The sequence below is a fragment of the Pantherophis guttatus genome, chromosome 1 (genome assembly GCF_059756535.1).
Source record: "Pantherophis guttatus breed Tessera chromosome 1, ASM5975653v1, whole genome shotgun sequence".
NCBI classification, from domain to species: Eukaryota; Metazoa; Chordata; class Lepidosauria; order Squamata; family Colubridae; genus Pantherophis; species Pantherophis guttatus.
In genome coordinates, this window is record NC_142063.1 from 80,800,960 (window position 1) to 80,820,087 (window position 19,128).

Below are 19,128 nucleotides of genomic sequence, written 5' to 3' on the forward strand. Positions count from 1 at the left end.
TGTGTGTGTGTGTGAGGTGGAGGAGAACTGAATGCTCCATCTCCTGTACATCTTCAGTGAAGTAAGATCCTCTCGAAAAGAACTAATCCCAAATAAATTCTGCATCTGGCAAATGGGGAAACTGCTTTGCTGAAGCCAGTGCAAACGAAGCTGCTGCATCCACTTTCCATCCATGCACAAGGCAGCAACCCAGAGACGACACTGGACCTGCTCTTGATCTCATGCCCAGTTGGACACAGAACTAACAGACATACACAGCGTATGTAGAATGCCTCGGAGAAAACTGTAGCTAACCACCTTATTAGTATTCCTCCCTCCTCTGTGTTTTACTTGCAGCAAAGGGAGGGCTGAGCAAAATGCAGTGGAAGAGGGACAGAGACAGAGCTGGCAATCATTTCAATGCAGGCGGCTGAATGCAAGAGGTGGGAGGGAGATGCAGCAAAGCAAGATTAATAACCTTGCCATAATCTCGGGCATCCTGCAAAGAGCTGTCTCTGGTGACCACCCCGGCCCTCTCTTGATTGATCAGGTTCTGTGAGTCAGTGGTTGACAGTCCACCTGTTTTTTTTTCCTCCCCCGGGGAGGGTGGGAGTGGGGGGGAGAGACGGCTGCCTTTCCTGTTCTTTGAATCGTTTGCCCAATTGGGAAGGTAGGAGCGAGATGTACCATCTGCAGCATAAGACGGCAGAGACTGGAAGCTACCACTGACAGCTTTGCTCTCCCGCTCTGGAGAGCGAGAAGCTAGGTTATACCGTGCAGACGGGGAGAATTTCTTTTCTCGGGCCACTGGTTTCTGTGCCCCTTCAACCTTCCTTCTTTTTCCGATTGCTTTGGAAACCTGGACATACTTTTTGCAAAGTCTCTTGGACACCTTTCCGGTTGTTTTTTTTTTTTTTCTTCCTCCCGCTTCCTTGAGCTGGATGATTAGTAAATGGACCATCTGAAAAACTCGCTGATTATTGTGCTCCGAGTCAACTTAAAAGATCCTCGGGGGAACTAGAGGGATTTTCGTTTTCATTGGAGAAGTTTTCAGGGGCGACTTTTGGACAGGTAAGTCTAAGATCTTCACTACCTTTTTATATATATATATATAATGCTCTTTATTTTTTGTACTCCCCCCCCCCATGTTGAATGGATAGTACTTGATCGCTCGCTAAAGTTATCAGTCGGGTTAAGCGTTTGCATTGTAAAGTGTCTGGGAAATCAATCAATCTATTTATCTATCTAACATCATCTGTCTCAAAATAATTGTGCAAGCTGCTGATATGTGGTGGATTAAAGCAGTATCTTGGAGGTTTGATGTGAAGGCGTTTTGTGGCCTCTTTTTCTAGGCAAATAGAATATAATCTGTATCTCTCCCCATAACCCCTTCTTACCTAGCAATAACTTTGATTGGAGTCCTTGTATTCACTCCCCCCCCCCCTTTGTGCATTTCAGCAGGCTCAGCTAAAATGAATATGTGGGTTCAGAAAGCAGCTCCAAATACATTCCACTAATGCAGATTGATAGCAAAATGGAAATTAGTCAGGGTTTCTAAACTGCTGCTTATCATACAAATTTTCTCAAAGATGCGTTGGTTGTTAGTGGACCTTTCTTGTACAGTTTCAGATTTATTTTTGATTCCTTTTTTTAAAAAAAAAATTGGTAGTGTCCTTTGCAGAGAAAGGAACTAATCTTACTTAAATTTTCATAGCATTCTCTTTCTCCATCCCTCTCTGTGGTTGAAAAGTGAGATGTATGGGTATATGCACCTTATACCACATGCCAAATGGGATTGTTTTCTGTGATAGATCTGATGATTTATATTAAATTTTCAACAAGTTCTGGTGCTTGCTTCACTTACAGGTGTTGTCTCTGAGGAATCTGAAACTTAGTCTCCCTACCTTGCAATTATTCTTTTTGGAGGTGAATGTGGATTGTAAGTGAGGTGCCATCAAAGGTTACTTCATTTGAGCATTTTGTTTAGCACAAAATATGACATTAGTTTTCCAAAGAAGTGAGAAGCATTCTATTAATTCAGGAACACGCTTTCTTTAAGTAGAATTGTGGGAATTTCTTGGGGTTTTTTTCCCCTTGTGCATAGATTTGGTTGGTTGTACGCCATGTGAGACAACTGACTACTGGATGTGAGATGAAATATATGAACATGCAGAATGTCCACACATGCGTGCACACATGCAAGTATATCAATCTGGAATGATTATTCCGGGCAACAAACAAATGCACATCTATCCATACAATCATGAAGTTGGATATCAATCTGTCAATCAAGGGAAAACTACTTGATAGCCAATTTAGTAAATCTAATCTATTCAGTGGCAAGGTTTATTTAAAGACTCAGGCACAATAAAAAGTTAATAAGAGACTCTATTCGAAGATAAATTAAATTTTATGATGCTTTGATCGGCCTAGCTATCATTTCTATTGTGAAGGTTGACACAGTCTTTGCAGAACAGGATCAAGAGGGAAAGGAAAAGAAAGAAAGAAACCCTGTAAACAGAAATGCCTTTTCTTCTCATCCTCCCAGTGTGACTTGCCAGCCTGCAGTTCTCATTGCTGCATTGCAATATGATAGTTTGGGGTTTAGATTTATTTCCCGATCATCTTTTTTTTTGTGGGGGGGGGGTATATTGTACATTTTAAAGAGGTTGAAGAAAAGATTTAAAACATTTTATCATGAATATTTAAATGCTTTTGTAGATCTATAGTAAATTAAAGATTGGTTGATACCAAACATCTCATTTAGAATATTAATGGTCAGAAAGTAAGCCATCAAATTTGGTTATTTTTGCTTCCATCTATTGAGGCTGAGTTGTCTCATATTTGTTTCAGAAGAGCTTTTATGTTGTATGAAAAGAAAATAATGATTGTCCTGTCATAAATAGTTATCTGTACTTCTTATGTAATTCCCAAATATATTATGAAAATATATGATGGGAGATATTTCCTATCCAGTGATCTCATCTGGTTATTAGTAATTGATACATATTTTATAGATAAAAATACTAGATATATTTTTAAAATCTGTATAGCTTTAATTTACCGAATAATTGTGTGTATTACTGTCTCACTTAGTTCTCTGAAACTTGCTCTAAAGTCATAAGCAGAAAATCTTTGAAAACCCAAGCCAACTTGGAATATTGATGACATTTATTCTACCAATTTATTATCCACCAAACCGAGCTTGATAGTATTGACAATCAGGCACTTTTATCTCAACTTGTAGAGTACACTAGCTAAATCATGAACATTTGCTGCAGCATTATTGCAATAAATAACTGAAAACAAACTATAGCTCATTGTTATCTATGAATACATATATATTCACAATATATATATGGGTATGTTTTTCCTATTATAGCAACACCAAAGCTGCTATAATTCATTCTGCGGTAAACGGATTGCTTAAAGAATTATATAAAAGTTCACCTTTTCATAATCCTGTACTTGTAAATGTGTTGCTATGGAAAGTCTACTCAATGATATAAACCAAAGTAATATGATGCAGCAGTGAACATTTCTCAGCAACAATGTATGCAAAATGAAGATCCCAAAATGAATACTCTAAATCTGACTTAAAGAACAGCAATTACAAGTACATTCAGGGTTGATCCGTCAGTTGGGTTTTTTGTCCAAGACCCAATGACTTTTGCTTCAGAGGGCCTTTATACATGAATCCTGCCATTTCTCTTGAACTCATTGGGATGACAACTAGCAAGGCTGTATTGGAAAGCTAAGGAAGGGGGGAGGGATAAAAGATTGTTTACAAAAATGCAAATATTGTGGCCTGATGCAATGCATACCTTCAGCTTGCTGAGTCATCTTGTTAACATGGAATATTATCATGTTTTCAAGAACTGGCATTAAAATCAGTCATGAACGCAATAGTTGTGATGAGCCAAAACCATTGTTTTTTGGGTTTTAAAAATGACTTCTTTAAACTGCAAGCAGTTCTCAGGCAAAATAATTGCACCCATACATTTTGGACAGTTCAACTCTTTGGTGCCAAAACAGATTGTGTAAATTTATGATTGTCCATAGGAAAGAGTTAACATTGGTATCTTTAAATGATAATCTTATACCTGTTGCTTGCTTATATTTAACACAGAATAATTTGTAATAGACATGGACATTCTTCCTGTATTCTGCTGCCAGACAGATGCTAATTTATCCATATTTCTTTTCTACAGCAGAATGAAGTTTAGCAGTGGAAATCCTTATATAACTTTCTAGTTCCAGAAAATGTCAGTTTTCTAAACTTACCAGGAAAATATACTTGGGTTACTAAAATTAATTTTGACCTCTCTGAATTTTGCCCTTCATGCATGAGGAAAATAACTTGTTATACAGCTAGAATAATCAAGAAACAGATTATACATAGTCTTCCTGTCTCCTGAAATTAATATTTCTATGCATTTCCCACCCCTTTGTTCCCTTGCCTCTTGCTTTATCATGAAGAAATTGTTCCAGGCATTAGACTGTTAACAAAGGCACAGTTTTCCTGCTATCACTGTCTTAAGACTGTGGATGTGCAACCTGAAACTTTTTATGTCAGTGGCAGAAAACCTATGCTCTAGTGTGCCTCAGATTGTAATCTAAATCACTGTGCAAAGTACAGTGCTAATGAGTTGTACAGTGATTAATATGTGACTCTAGTATGTTAGGAGGACCAAAAATAGACCTCTGATGAAATATATGTCTTCTCAGTGGTATCAAAATTCTTATTTACTGGAATTTTGGCAAAGAATACTGCACCCAGAAGATATTTGCTTAATCAGATATTTCAAACAATATACTAATCAACTAACCATAAATATTTTTGTATGGCTTCAATATTAAAAGAGTCTAGATATATAGACAAAATCATAGGTCATGAGAGCTTGAATAAAATTAGGTCATCACCATTTTAACACAAGCTCCTTCATTTTCATTTCTATTCAGATTTTATGTCTTCATGCTTTGAAACTCTATGACCTCAAAATGAATAGAGTGCTAAACTTTTCATAATGACTATTTCACAAAACTAATGAATGAGGGCAAGGAAGCTAGATATGGCATGCCCTGTGTTTGAATAATGCATTCAAACAGTGGCTATGCTAAGAAAATGAATTATTATTTTCTTTGCAAAATTTCATGTTAAGAAATGTACTAATCTACATACTATCATTTTGTCCATTTCTTGAAAAATATACGATTAATTTGGTACAAGCTTTGTATTAAAAGAGCATTTTACCTGTGGTTAGAATTAGATGTATATCAGAGGTGGGTTTCAGCAGGTTCTGACCAGTTCTGGAGAACCTATAGCGGAAATTTTGAATAGTTCGAAGAACCAGTAGTAAACATTCTGTCTGGCCCCGCCCCCATCTATTCTCTGCCTCCCAAGTCCCAGCTGATCAGGAGGAAATGGGGATTTTGCAATATTCTTCCCCCAGAGTAGGGTGGGAATGGAGATTTTACCTGCCATACCCACCAAACCACGCCCACCAAGCCATGCCACCCACAGAACTGGTAGTAAAAAATGTTGAAACCCACCACTGTTGTATATGTATACATATGCACGTACTGTACCTTTTATTTATGCATACATTCATCTAGTGATGAAAAGAGAGAAGGAGAATAAAAGAAGTAGCATTTTTAACATCTTAAAAGTTGAGCCAATGGCAATATTGTATAAGGATGTAAATGCTGGAGGTTTCCCATGTCAGTAGAAGCCTGCAGTATTAGGTTAGACATGGAAACTGCTCCACAAAAGTTTTCTGTATTATCACAGTATGCTAGAAGCAGCTCAATATCAAGTATTAAATACAGGCTTTGTTAGCCAGATGGTGAATACTGTGTGTTCCTTGCCCCATGTGCTTGTTTTAGAATAAGCCAATTTTGGTGCTGCTTGAGTTTCAAGGGTTCTTGGAAGAATATATATAGAGAGAAATGATTTTTAAATGTATATATATATTTCTAGTTTTTAAGCATTGCTGTTTAGTTTTGACTCTTTCTTCTGAATTTGCTATAGTGTAATAGTTAATAAATAGCTGATGGTTTGGAATTGGGAGAGTGACACCAAGATTTTATTCAGTTCATTCCAGTGGTGAAATCAATTTTTTTTTTACTACCGTTTCTATGGGCGTGGCTTGGTGGGCATGGCAGGGGAAGGATACTGCAAAATCCCCACTCCCGAGGGAAGGATATTGCAGAATCTCCATTCCCATCCCACTCTGGGGCCAGCCAGAGGTGGTATTTGCCAGTTCTCTGAACTACTCAAAATTTCCGCTACCGGTTCTCCAGAACCTGTTAGAACCTGCTGGATTTCACCCCTGGTTCACATAGATTCCACAAATAGAAGGACTTCTGTTTATTGAATGAAAACGGGGATCAACTCAAACCAATTGTACATATTCAGGCGGGATCCATGTATCAAGGATTCCAGTAAGATTGGGTCCCCTGGCTATATACAGAAAATCTGCAATCATGATTGGGTTATTATTACAAGTTTTGCATAGACCTGCTGAATAGGAATAGAAGAGAAAACACACTAGAATATTCATAAACATCAAACATTTAGAAAGAATGATTAGATGTCTCTGGATGAGTCAGGGACAATAGAACTTTAAAAACTGGTACTGATTGTTTATCTTGCTTTTCTGCTAAGTTTATACAAGAGATACCTGCATTTTTGGTTTGGTAATAAGAAGTATAAAAACAAATGCACAGCATATGTACAACAGGAAATCCAAACCTTAACAATAGAGGCCAACCTGCCATGCCACCTTCAAAGTTTCTCCTTATCCTATATGATTTTATGGAAGAATATAATTTTTTGAAATCCTTGAGTTGGCTATTATGTAGGATTGCAGCTGAAAATTTCTCAATCAATCCAATGCAGTTGTGAGTCTTTTCCCATCTCATTAAATATTCCACCTGATTTAGCAATCCTCCATTGAGAGTCAGTGGGAAGACATTTGGAAAGGAAATTATTGAGGGAATGGGAGACTATGCTGTTCTGTGAACAGTTTGATAGTTTCTGGAAGTAAATCCATGGAGCTGGAAGAAATTCAGGGTGTCACAAGACATGATGCTCCAGCCAAACTAGGTATGTGTTTGGATTGGGCCACATCCAGGGCATCTTGAGTTACTTCTAGTTTGATCTTCATGTGGGAAATTGCCAATGTGACACCTGAATAATGTAATCTATAATTTGCCATGGTCTGGGAATTGGTGGAGAAGGAGGGACACTACATTCTGGAAAACTCTTGATTTCCTGAATTGTTCAAGTTTGTATATTCCTAATTTTAAATTTCAAGAAAGATTTCCAGTGAAACATTAGGGAAGAAATCCCAAAGGTAAGAACAGTTCAACAAAGGAATTAAATTACTGAAGGTAAGCTCGGAACTCTCCTTTTCTAGATGTGCTCACTAGCCTAGTGTTTTTCCACCTCAGGAACTTTAAGTTGAAGTCCACACATCTTAAAGTTATTGAGTTTGAGAAACATTGATTTAAAGTATATGTCATTATGTCACAGATAAGGGAGGGAGAATTTCTGATTTTCTCCCTGGTGTATTTTTTTGGGGGGTAGGGGAAAGAAGGGAAATGTGCTAAGAAAATGTTTAGATTTATACATTTATCTTTGTATATTTTATGCCTCAAAATGGCAGGAAATTTTATACATTTCTGTGCATCACATAGACTGAAAACAATCTGGCAAATTTCAGCAGCCTATTAATATTCAGCTCATGAAAACTTGACTTGGACATTGTGCTGTGGAGAGCATTTTTCTTCCAAATAAACAGTGGAAGTCCTGGATCAGCTAACCTCATTCTTAGGAGCAAATCTCTTTATTTTTTGGAGTGACTGTGGTGGAACAAGGTTTTATGCTCATTGACTGATGTTGCATATTGCAGTGATTCTCCAGTTGGTAGTGAAACCAACATCTCTTACGCAGCAGACTTGGGATATATTAAACAGATTACCTGTGCTGAAATGTGTCTTTAGTGGATTTAATTAAAATGCAGAAGACCTATGCTTTCTACTGCTCGGTATTTATTGTAAACTAAATGCAAACGTCTTTCTGATCAATACAGACTTTTACAATTGCTTTCCTTTGGTTCAAGGTTTATTTCCTTTCAGTACATTTACTGGCTGTAATAGGAGGTTTCAAGTCTTTCCTGTTTAAGTAGAATTACATTGAGCAAATAAAATTCATTTTGTTTTAATTAATTATAGATAATGGTGTGCAGAGTACTTGGAACTTGCATGGACCTCTGAATCTGTTGTAGGCTGGCTTTTACATACTATTAATGGATAGTATTCATTGTAGTATATATTTAAGAGAAAGTAACTGGACAGACATTCCCCCCAAAAGAAAGTCTTCACCTCATATAACACTGCAGAGAACAAGGAGAAACATTAGTGCCATCCTCAAGAATGTCTGAGATATTTATTGAGGAACTAAGTAATAACATTAAAAGGTTGGAAATAAATATATGAGCACAAGTACTCAGGAGAAAGCGGGGGGGGGGGGGGAAACAGAATGTGAAGTTCTAGGTTGGCTGGATGCAGGCCAAATTTAAGCTTATTCTTTTTTGATTCTATGGCAATTCTATTTGGACTGCAGAGTGGGTCAGTGGGGAAATATTAGAAAAAAAGTGAGACTATCACAGAGATTGAAGAATGTTCTGTAAGTGATTTAATAAGCGCAAATAAAATAATAATGATAACAAAATACAAAGACCTTGCAAAGAGAACTAGAATGATTGTGGCAAAAGAAAGCAAAGGTAGTACTAATATTAATAAATGCCTTGGGTGTGATTTCAAAACAACTGGAACACCACTTGAATATGATTGGCATTGACAATCAGTTAATTGCAAAAGCTTACACCCTGTAACAATATCTTTAATACCATCAAACAACTGTCTATTCCAGATCCTTGGGAAGGACTCAATAGGTGGATAAAAATGCCAGATCAAGTCAGAACATCAGGCTGACTGTGCAATGAACCATAATATATTAAACATGTATATCACCCTACTCTCAATTATTTTGCATGGCTCACAACAACACAACAGAGACGAAGAAATTGCAATAAAATAAATAAAACATACAAGGCAAAGATAATGAAGCAAGGGGTGTTACTGTCCCTTGCCAAAGATCTGCATAAGATTTTCACAGCTTTTTTGAACAGCACAATGAGGTTCATATGGATCTTGGGAGAACCTCATTCTAGAGAGCAGGCACTGCTACAGAGAAGGCCCACTTCTAGAATCCTGATAGATGGCACTGTTTAATCAATTGGTACCTGGAATGCACCAATCCAGCAGAATCAAATTGGCTAGGCAGATGCTATGGAAAGCAGGAGCTTCCCTCAAGCCCTATACCATGGATGCCAATTTTGTTTTATTCACCTGATAATTGCCCCTATGGTTATTGTTGAATCCAAGCACTATACAGAGAAGGGGAGCTGTTTGAGTCTGTGCCAATGCATTTTTGGCAAACCAAATCCAGTTGTTGCAGAAAGCTACCTAAAAGAAAAAAAGCTGCAATTACTTCTTAACTATCTTTTCTGAAAAAGTTGTTCAAACTGAGAAAAAAATGGATAACATACTGTATCTCATTCCCATCTTGCTAGGTTTTTTTTAAAAAAACTAACAATATTCAGCAGTCAGAATGTAAGAAGATGCTAGGACAATTTCAATTACTTATCCATTAGTTTTCTCTACCATTTTTCATTCAGGTTCCCAAGATGACCAACATAATACTCCCTCCCCCCACCCTCCATCTGACTTTTCCTACAAGAAGAACTGTGTCAAGTAAGATGAGCTGAGAAAATTACTGGCCCAAATCATTCAGTAAGTGTCTGTAGGTGGGGGCAGATATGAGCCTGGGTCTCCCTAATGTTGGTCCAATAGTTTAACCTCTAATTATACTAATACTTTGCCACTTGCAAGAAATCTGGTTCCGTGTCGATAACTCTGGTTTCATCTGCGTGATTTATAGCTGATGTCTTGTGTTTGTTTGCTTTCAATATTACTGTCCAAAATATGCCTCCCAATCAGTCAGTCTTTTGTGGAGGGTTGTTTAGCTAGATGTAGCTGCAGGCAAGGATAAATAGCAGCTAAACAATTATGGCTGCAGATGCTTAACTTCTAAGAAGCCCTACATAAGCAAGAATGTGGCCATATATATTCCCACATACACATGCTATTTTTAAAAAAATATATATAATGCTGTTGTCTGTAGAACTGAGTAACAGGGCAAATGAGGTTTGAGATCTTGTGCCCACAAGAGGACTCTTGAATTTATGTTGTCTTCATATGTTGCAGCATTAAGCTTTAGACCAAGGTTAAATCTTCTGTATTCTGCCAAATTAAATTCCACATTGAACAGATACTTTCTTTGGAAATTCACTTGTCTTGTGTAAATCTTTATTTGCAACCCATTGAGTCTCACACACTGATTCATGTTTTTATATATAAAGATAGGTTCTATAAACTAGAAAAACACTGGCATTATAAAATTGGTATGCATTGAAAAAAAGTTCAAGCAGTAGTTTCTTCACCATTTAAGAATTTACTATAAATTGTTTATTCATTTCTAAGAAGTAAAATATTCACCAGTCAGTTAAAACTGTCATGGAAGTTTCTATTTACATAAGGATTGACAAGAAAATCCTTTTAAGTTCCATGGAATTTTACTCTTAATAACCTGTATGTCTGTTTCTGAAGTGTGTTGAAATCTAGATCATAAGGATCATATGACTTTTTTATTCTAAGAGAGACATGAGACTAGAACATTGGAATAAATTAAGAAGTTAGAATCTTTATGGTAATAAGGGGTGGGCAAATTCCTGCACAGTTTAAATATGATTCTGAAATGCTTTGATAATATTCTATTTTACAGTACTTTACCAGTAAAAGGCACGTCTAGAATAAGCATTTCACAGTGAGAAAAGTTGATGCATAGAATCATAAAGTAAGAGGCCATTTTAGCAGTCGTCTAGTCCAGTGGTGGGTTCCTCCCAGTTCGGTCCGGTTCGGCCGAGCCGGTAGCGGTGACAATATGATGTCACCGAACCGGTTCTCCTCCCCCGCCCTCCCACCCCCCTACCCCCCATGTTATTCTTACCTTTTATTTGGTCCCACTCCCAATCTGTTGCTGCCTCCTGAGTCCCAGCTGATGACTAGAGGGAAAAAAACTGTTTAAACTCTTGCTGCAGGGCTTTAAAGGGCCGTCCTACAGCTGATCAGTGTTAAAAGCAAACAAATGAATCAGGTCTTAAGTGCGAGGACTGGTCATAAGTGCGAGGACCTTCCAGAAATGACTCTGACCAGCTAGCCACGCCCACCTAGTCACATGACCTCCAAGCCACACCCACAAAATAAGCCACGCCCACAGAACCAGTAGTAAAAAAAAATTAGAACCCACCCCTGGTCTAGTCCAATCCTTTGCTAAATCCTTTGCAGAAACCATTAACCAACTAGCCTCTGAAGACTTCCAAGGAAGGAGAAGTAGCCCCTTCATGTGGAATGATCCATGAGTGACAGCTTATACAATTATGAGTTCTTTCCTGAGATCTAGTCTGAATCTATATCCTTGTAGTTTTAATACTGGTTTGATTCTACTCTTTCAGGCAGTGGTGAAATGCTACTGGTTTGTACCGGTTTGGGTAAACCGATAGAAAAAAAAAAAAAAGCTACTGGTTCCTCCGAACTGGTATTTCCAACGATCAGCTGTACCACGCAATTTAAAGCAGGAAATCCTGTTTTCTAGTGAATCTAAATTGCGTGGCACAGCTGATCCCCCCTCGCTGTTCTACTTACCTTCCCAAGCCTCCTTTTGGTGTGTACTGCACATGTGTACACATGCAGCATGTGTTTGGCATGTACCGTGCATGCGTGCACACACAGCATGCATTTGTTGCACACTGTGTATGCGTGCACACAGTGCACGCTTGGTGCACAGTGAGCATGCATGGTCAGCAAACCGGTAGCAAACCGGTTCAGATTTCACCACTGATTTACACCTCTTTCTATATGTGAAAACTTTAGTTATGAAGAATGCTATCATATTTCTCCCCAGCCTCTTTTCTTTAGACTAAACATACCCTGATTCTTATACATGTTGATTCATTACAGGATTTGGTTTCTTATATATACCCATTTCTCAAAAGAATTAACTTCATTCTCATTATACCTCTTATCTGATCCTGCCCCAATTTGCTATTGTCCTTTTTAAATTGTGGTGCACATGAATGGACATAGTGTTGAAAGCTGTGTCTTGCAGAGTAATGCAGAATAATTATTTCCTATGATCTGGACTATGTACTCTTGTTAACATGATATACCTTGCAGGTTTCTAATCGGGGTGGTATTGCTAGCCTAAACAAAATAAAATTATTGAGAAAAACTATAATGTTTGTATATCTGAAGAAGTAACCAAGATGGCAAACTGCTAGAAGCTTTCTAAAAGCTGGAAAACTGTCAAGATCACTGCATGGGTACTTCTGAAGTCATTCAGAAATGAATGGACCATTGAAGTTGAATGATTTGCAAAAAGAATTCATTGAAACTGGACCGATCAATCTGACTCAAGAAATCCTGATTGCTGTCCAGCATTATGGTGACATAATGCTGGACAGAAAAGATGAGAAAGAAAGAAAAGATGCTGTTTGCTACAATATGAGTAGTAAAAATGAAACAGAAAAGAACAGGCTCAAAAAAAAAGGAGTCCATTGGTAAATACCATTTACATGAAAGCTACTGCAAGTAGCTCTGGATGAAATCACTGAATTAACTAATACACTGTGGATAACATGGATTTCTTCATGCTGGTGGGAGGATTGGCAGTTGATTGTGTGATGACTCAACAGCAGTGGTGGGAGAAATTATATTTGTTTAGGTAGTGGAAGCCATCAGGACACGATGTATCTGAAGCTATAGACTGGGAAAATTGGACGAAGTAGGCTAGTGGATTCTCTGAGTCAGAGGCCAAGCAGTTTAAAGCACTTTATATAGATGGCAAGATGATTCATTTCATGAGCGGCTTCCGTTTTAGACTTACAACGAATGCTTCTTGCATAGTTGGGGAGCTTCTTGAGTAAATCTGGTAAAGGAAGATGACATACAGTATATACATTTTCATTTAAAATTAACAACCCAAATTATATTGGTAAAACATTTAAAATCTAATGAGAGCTCATCTCATCCACAGCATCACAGTGCCTGATTTGTTGCCACATTTTTTCAGCAGTTTTTCAGACTGAGAATGGTATTTTACATTGGAAAGGAGTAGAATTATATAAAATTCATCTGACCTGCCTAAGTAAACCTGCAGTATGAGGCTAATGTACTTTAAAAGCAAGTCCTTATAGAGAAGGGCAGTATAATAAAATATGATTTAGAATTGAATAAGAGAGTTGGAAGGGACCATGGAGTTTTTCTAGTCCAACCCCCTACCTAGGCAGGAAACCCTACACAACTTCAGACAAATGGTTATCCAACATCTTCTTAAAAACTTCTAGTGTTGGAGCATTCACAACTTCTGGAGGCAAGTTGTTCCACTGATTAATTGTTCGAACTGTCAGGAAATTTCTCCTTATTTCTAAGTTGCTTCTCTCCATGATTAGTTTCCACCCATTGCTTCTTGGAGAACAGCTTCACTCTTTCTTGTTTGTGGCAGCCCCTGAGATATTGGAACACTGCTATCATGTCTCCCCTAGTCCTTCTTTTCATTAAACTAGACATACCCAGTTCCTGCAACCGTTCTTCATATATTTTATCCTCTAGTCCCCTAATCATCTTTGTTGCTCTTCTCTGCATTCTTTCTAGAGTCTCAACATCTTTTTTACATCGTGGCGACCAAAACTGAATGCAATATTCCAAGTGTGGCCTTACCAAGGCATTATAAAGTGGCATTAACACTTCACGTGATCTTGATTCTATCCCTCTGTTTATGCAGCCCAGAACTGTGTTGGCTTTTTTGGCAGCTACTGCACAGTTATTGTTTCAATTTCCCTGGATTCATACAGGTGTGTTTTTCTTTTCCCTTCTCATCTCCTATCCCTCCCCAAAGTTAGCAAAATGACACTGCAGGGAAGCAAAAAAACAAAACAAAAAGGTATTCATGGGCTTACTGGAGGATAAAAAAAATAGAATGATATTATTTATAGAGATAAATGTATATAGACAAAGGGGGGGGGACATCTAAAAGTCCATGTACTTCACCTCCTCTCACCTGCCAGAAGAGCCAGATGTGACATCAAAGAGGGAGGAAGAAAGAGAAGGCTCTTCCTTTGTATGCTTAGTGAAGACTAATGCTTTATTAGATTTTGGGGCTTGAGTGACAATTTTATGTGACACGGAAGTCACATAAGGATGACATACAGTTGATTTTGCAGAGTATAGAAGCATGCAGGAATCCTTTATTTGTGTAAATGTATGCTGGCTGAGGAAGAGGTCTTGGTTTCTCACTCTGGGTCACTTGAGTTCATGTGAAGTAGATAGATGAAAGGCAAAAGATGCAGAAAGAATTTGAAGTGTTGACGATGCAATAGGAGAGAAAAGGAGAGGGCAGAAAGGATCCTGTGGCTTTTTTTAAAAAAAATATTTTTTATTAAACATATTTCAACCTTTACACTGCGTTTCCACTCTTTACAGCATTCCAGTTATCAGTATCACTCATATTTACATAGTTTCCAATTGTATAGATTACTATTCTATATATTATATAATTATTTAATTATACAAATTTAGATTGTAGCAATATTTACAAATATATACAATATTTTCCCATTTTAATATGACTCTTAAGTAATCTTTATGTATGGACTTTACATCTATTCTCTAACCAATTGTATCATGTATTCCAAATCTTAATATTCCATTTCTTCCTGTGCCTTTATTTATCTGAAGAAGTGAAGTACAGCATTGGGAGCATGTTTAATTTATTAATACATTTATTCCCATGTCACCAAAAATATTTCACATTTGTCTCAATCTAGCAATCAATTAACAAGCTCTTCAGTGACTGCATCTTAAAGAGCCCTGCTTTGCACTAGCCCGGTTTAACTTAAAATGGTTATATCAAGAGTGATTATGGTACAGTGATTGTGCAAATGAGTTTCTACTTGTGGTAGAAATAATATCCGACACCTATGTTGGATATTTTTAAATCAACCATTTCCCTTTGAGCTATAAGTTGTCTGGCATAAAAATGCCACATGTAGATAATGTGAAGGTTGCTCAGCGGGTATAGATTTTCAATCAAAAAGGAGCAGTGGAAACATTGAGAAGCCATGATCTGTTGAGTGTAGCTGTTCATGCAACAGATCCTTCCGGTAATTATGAACAGAGCAGTGGTGGGTTTCAAATTTTTTTACTACCGGTTCTGTGGGTGTGGCTTGTTGGGCGTGGCATGGCTTTCTGGGCATGGCTTGGTAGGTGTGGCAGGGGAAGGATACTGTAAAATCTCCATTCCCACCCCACTCCAGGGAAAGGATACTGTAAAATCTCCATTCCCACCCCACTCCAGGGGAAGGTTACTGCAAAATCCACATTTTCTCCCGATCAGCTGGGACTCAGGAAGTTGACCAGTCAGAGGTGATATTTATTGGTTCTCCGAACTACTCAAAATTTCCACTACCAGTTCTCCAGAACTGGTCAGAACCTACTGAAACCCATCTCTGGAACAGAGACAATATAGGGAAGGATGGCAATAGGTTTAGGAGATAAACAATATAACCAGAGGTGGTATTCAGCCGGTTCACACCAGTTCGGGAAAACCGGTAGCGTAAATTGCAGGTGGGCCCACCTACCCGTCCACCGGTCCAGCTCTATGCTATTCTATTTAGGCAAGTTTTTGAGTCCGGGCACATGTGCCGGGCACATATATTTCTGATGCTGGGCGAACCAGTAGGTAAATTATATGAATCCCACCACTGAATATAACATAACAGAGAGGTTATTTTACTTTTGGGAAAACTATTGTAAGAAAAGGAAGAGAAAACTTAATGGGTTTGGGCATTTTTCTCTGATTCATGACCTTGTAGTGTATTCAACAACAGACCTGGATTGTATTACTGTTAAATGAGGAGAAGAGTGTTTCTCTCTTAAAGGTGTGTCCATCCAGAATTTACATCAACTAGAGGAGATGGAGTAATGGGTGTCATCTGGAATACTCTACGTTGAACCCAGAGTCATTATTCTGCAAAGGAGAGATTATTGAGGTTGGACCATTTATTAGCATGGAAATGGATAATTTTTCAGTGACTCAATGGCATGCTTCATAGTTTTTAGACGTGTAATATGTTATTCCTTCAAGGTAGGCCAGAACAAGAAACAGATTCCAGAAATTTGACCTCAACTGTTCTTTATTGAAATACTCTAAAGCAACAAAATCTCAAAAGCCAGACTGGGTTTTTCCTCTTCTTCCATTATACCACAATTAATTAGAGAGGACTCAGGTTGAACTTATTTTTCATGCTTTTGCTGTTTCCTGGACTCTTTGCAATCTTTGTGTAATCTTGTTATTTCTGTCTGGTTTCCCCAAGGTCATCTCCATGGCTTTTACATCATGCCACAATGGGTCGGATGGTAATAAAAGTGGATGCAGTAACACAGTGTTTCCCAAACTTGACCCTTTGAAGATGTATGGACTTCAACTCCCAGAATTCCTCAACCAGGCATACTGGCTGGGGAACCAGGCATACTGGCTGGAGAATTCTGGGAGTTGAAGTCCATGCATCTTAAAATAGCCAAGTTTGGGAAACACTGCAGTAACACCACACATATAGACATGGCCTGGATTTTACTTAGTTCAAAGGAGTTGAAGAAATGCATTATTCATGTTTTTCTAAAACAATCTTATTGTACAGCTTAGAATAATAGAATCATAGGGACCTTGTAAGAGGTTTTCTAGCCCAACCCCTACCCAATATGAGATGGTTCTCATACCATCTCAAGAAATAATTAAAAAAAAAAACATTAAACATTAAAAACATTGGACATAATGCAACTTTTCTGGTTCCAACATTTCCATCACATTTTCCTTATAACAACTACAATTCATATTCCATACTGTATATACCTTTGTACAATCTATCAAAATTCAGCTACGTAAATCTCTTCATTTGTGAAAATTACATTAAATACCAATACAATTCCTACCTATCCTAATACTAACATAATAATTCTCCAACTTTCAATTTATCCATATTTCTCTATCCTGACATTTCCCCTCCTCTCCAGCCATTGATACATTTTATTCCAGATTTCATGCTATTCCGTTGCACCCTTGTCTTTAAGTTCCAGAGTCAGCCTGTCCATTTCTGTACAAGTCAGTATCTTATTTATTGTCTTTTCTTCAGATGGGTTTTCTTTACTTCTTTTTTTACTTTACTTTTGTATATTTAATAAAAAACTTTTTTAAAAAAGAAATGATTTTCCAATCTTTCCTTGAAAATATCCAGTGATGGAGCACTCATAACTCTGGAAGGCAAGCCATTCTACTGATTAATAGTTCCCAGTGTCAGGAAATTCCTCCTTGTTTCCAGGTTGGATCTGACAAGCTTCCACCCATTGCTTGCTGTCCTACCTCCATATGCTATGGAGAATAAATCAATGTCCTCTTCCCCAATTCAAGCATGATAGTATTACTATCATGTCTCCCTTCAATCTTCTCTTTGTTAAGCTAAACATACCTAGTTCCTTTAGCCATTCTTCATAGGATTTAGCTTCCAAACCCCTTATCATCTTTGTCGCTATTCTCTGCACTCTTTCTAGGGCCTTTTTATTGTAGTGACCAGAATTGGACGCAGTGTTCCAAATGTAGTCTCAACAGTGCAATATAGAATAGCACTTTCACTTCCCGTGATCTTGATACACCCCAGGACTGTGTTGGAATTCTATGGCATCTACAGTACACTTCTGACTCATACTTAAGTGGTAGTCCACCAAGACACTTAGATCTGTCTCATAGGCACTACTCTGGTTTTTCCTGCCTAGCTGCAGGACCTCACTTTTCTCACCACTGAACTAAAATAGCTCCTCCCCCCCCCAACTCCTGCCCTAGCTTTATTTTTAAGCCTGTGCCTTACTCGTTCTTGTATAACCAGATGATGGGTGAGGCTTAATTAGGGCTTATTTTGGGGTAGGGCTTGTTTTAGATGCAAGTGTGAAAATCAGGCTAGGGCTTGTTTTCTGGATAGGTCATATTTTTGGGGAAACACAGTAGGTTGACAGCAGCTGAGACAAATTGATGGGAGCTCATTCTGTTGTCTGGCTTGCTCTCAAGTTCTTGAACTGTCGAGTTGTCAACCTCTGAGTGGTCTTCTGACTTAGCATCCTAACCTCATGAGCCACCACAGCCCCTTCCCTTCATGTAGATGTTGTTCCATTGTAGACTAAGTGTGGTTTTTCAGCAAACTGAAGAACCATCTAGTAATGATACTGTCTATCCCACATTGTTTTCTCTTACCAAGAAGTAGGCTCTGGTCTACTTTATGAAATTCCTTATTGATATCTAAATATACTATATTCACAGCATTTCAAGTTTTGCAAATTAGTTTAGCTCACTCTGAACCTTAGCTTCCCTAATTGTGTCCTTGCAGATTTGAACTATTTGTTGGTATTCTGCTGTAGTTACAAGCAACTGTTTCCATTTTTTATACTTGTCCTTGTTGTCCCTCAGCTTGTCAAAGAGCTCTCTATGTAACCAAAATACATAACAAAAATATATAACAAAAAAAATAAAAGTGACATCAGGTATATATTGTTTTCCATTATCTGTATTATTGTTTTTGTTTGGGCCTTTATTATATTGCAAGGATAGTTTCCTCATTTTTTCTCTCTCCTCCAAGTTACATGCTACCATCACTCTTCCTTTAGTGCTCCATTTTTCCTGATAGTTGTTCCTTCCTTTCTCTTTAGTTCAACTTTAGAGTAACTTCTACCTTTTCCAGGAATTCTCCATTGAGTCTCAGGGTGGCTAGATGTGCCTATAGACCAGGGTTGTCAAACTCCCTATCTGCAGTCCGGATGGGTTACATGCTGGCCACACCCACACTCGTTTTAGCGAAGGGAAAAAAAGTCCTGATACATCACGTGATGCTGCCATGATGATGTGTTTTTGACACCCCTCCA

The 19,128-nt window shown here is 38.0% G+C and overlaps 1 protein-coding gene across 3 annotated transcripts in view; it reads left to right on the forward strand.

Annotated features, from left to right (window-relative positions):
- Positions 1-209: 209 nt before the first annotated feature.
- LRRC4C (leucine rich repeat containing 4C) overlaps positions 210-19,128 on the forward strand; it is a 795,171-nt gene continuing 776,252 nt past the window's right edge. For 2 of the 3 annotated variants that reach the window (XM_060687597.2, XM_034417401.3), the window contains exon 1: positions 210-1,050. The gene's annotated coding sequence lies outside the window, so the exon portion shown is untranslated. The remainder of the gene's footprint in view (positions 1,051-19,128) is intronic. The other variant, XM_034417393.3, reaches the window with a different exon arrangement.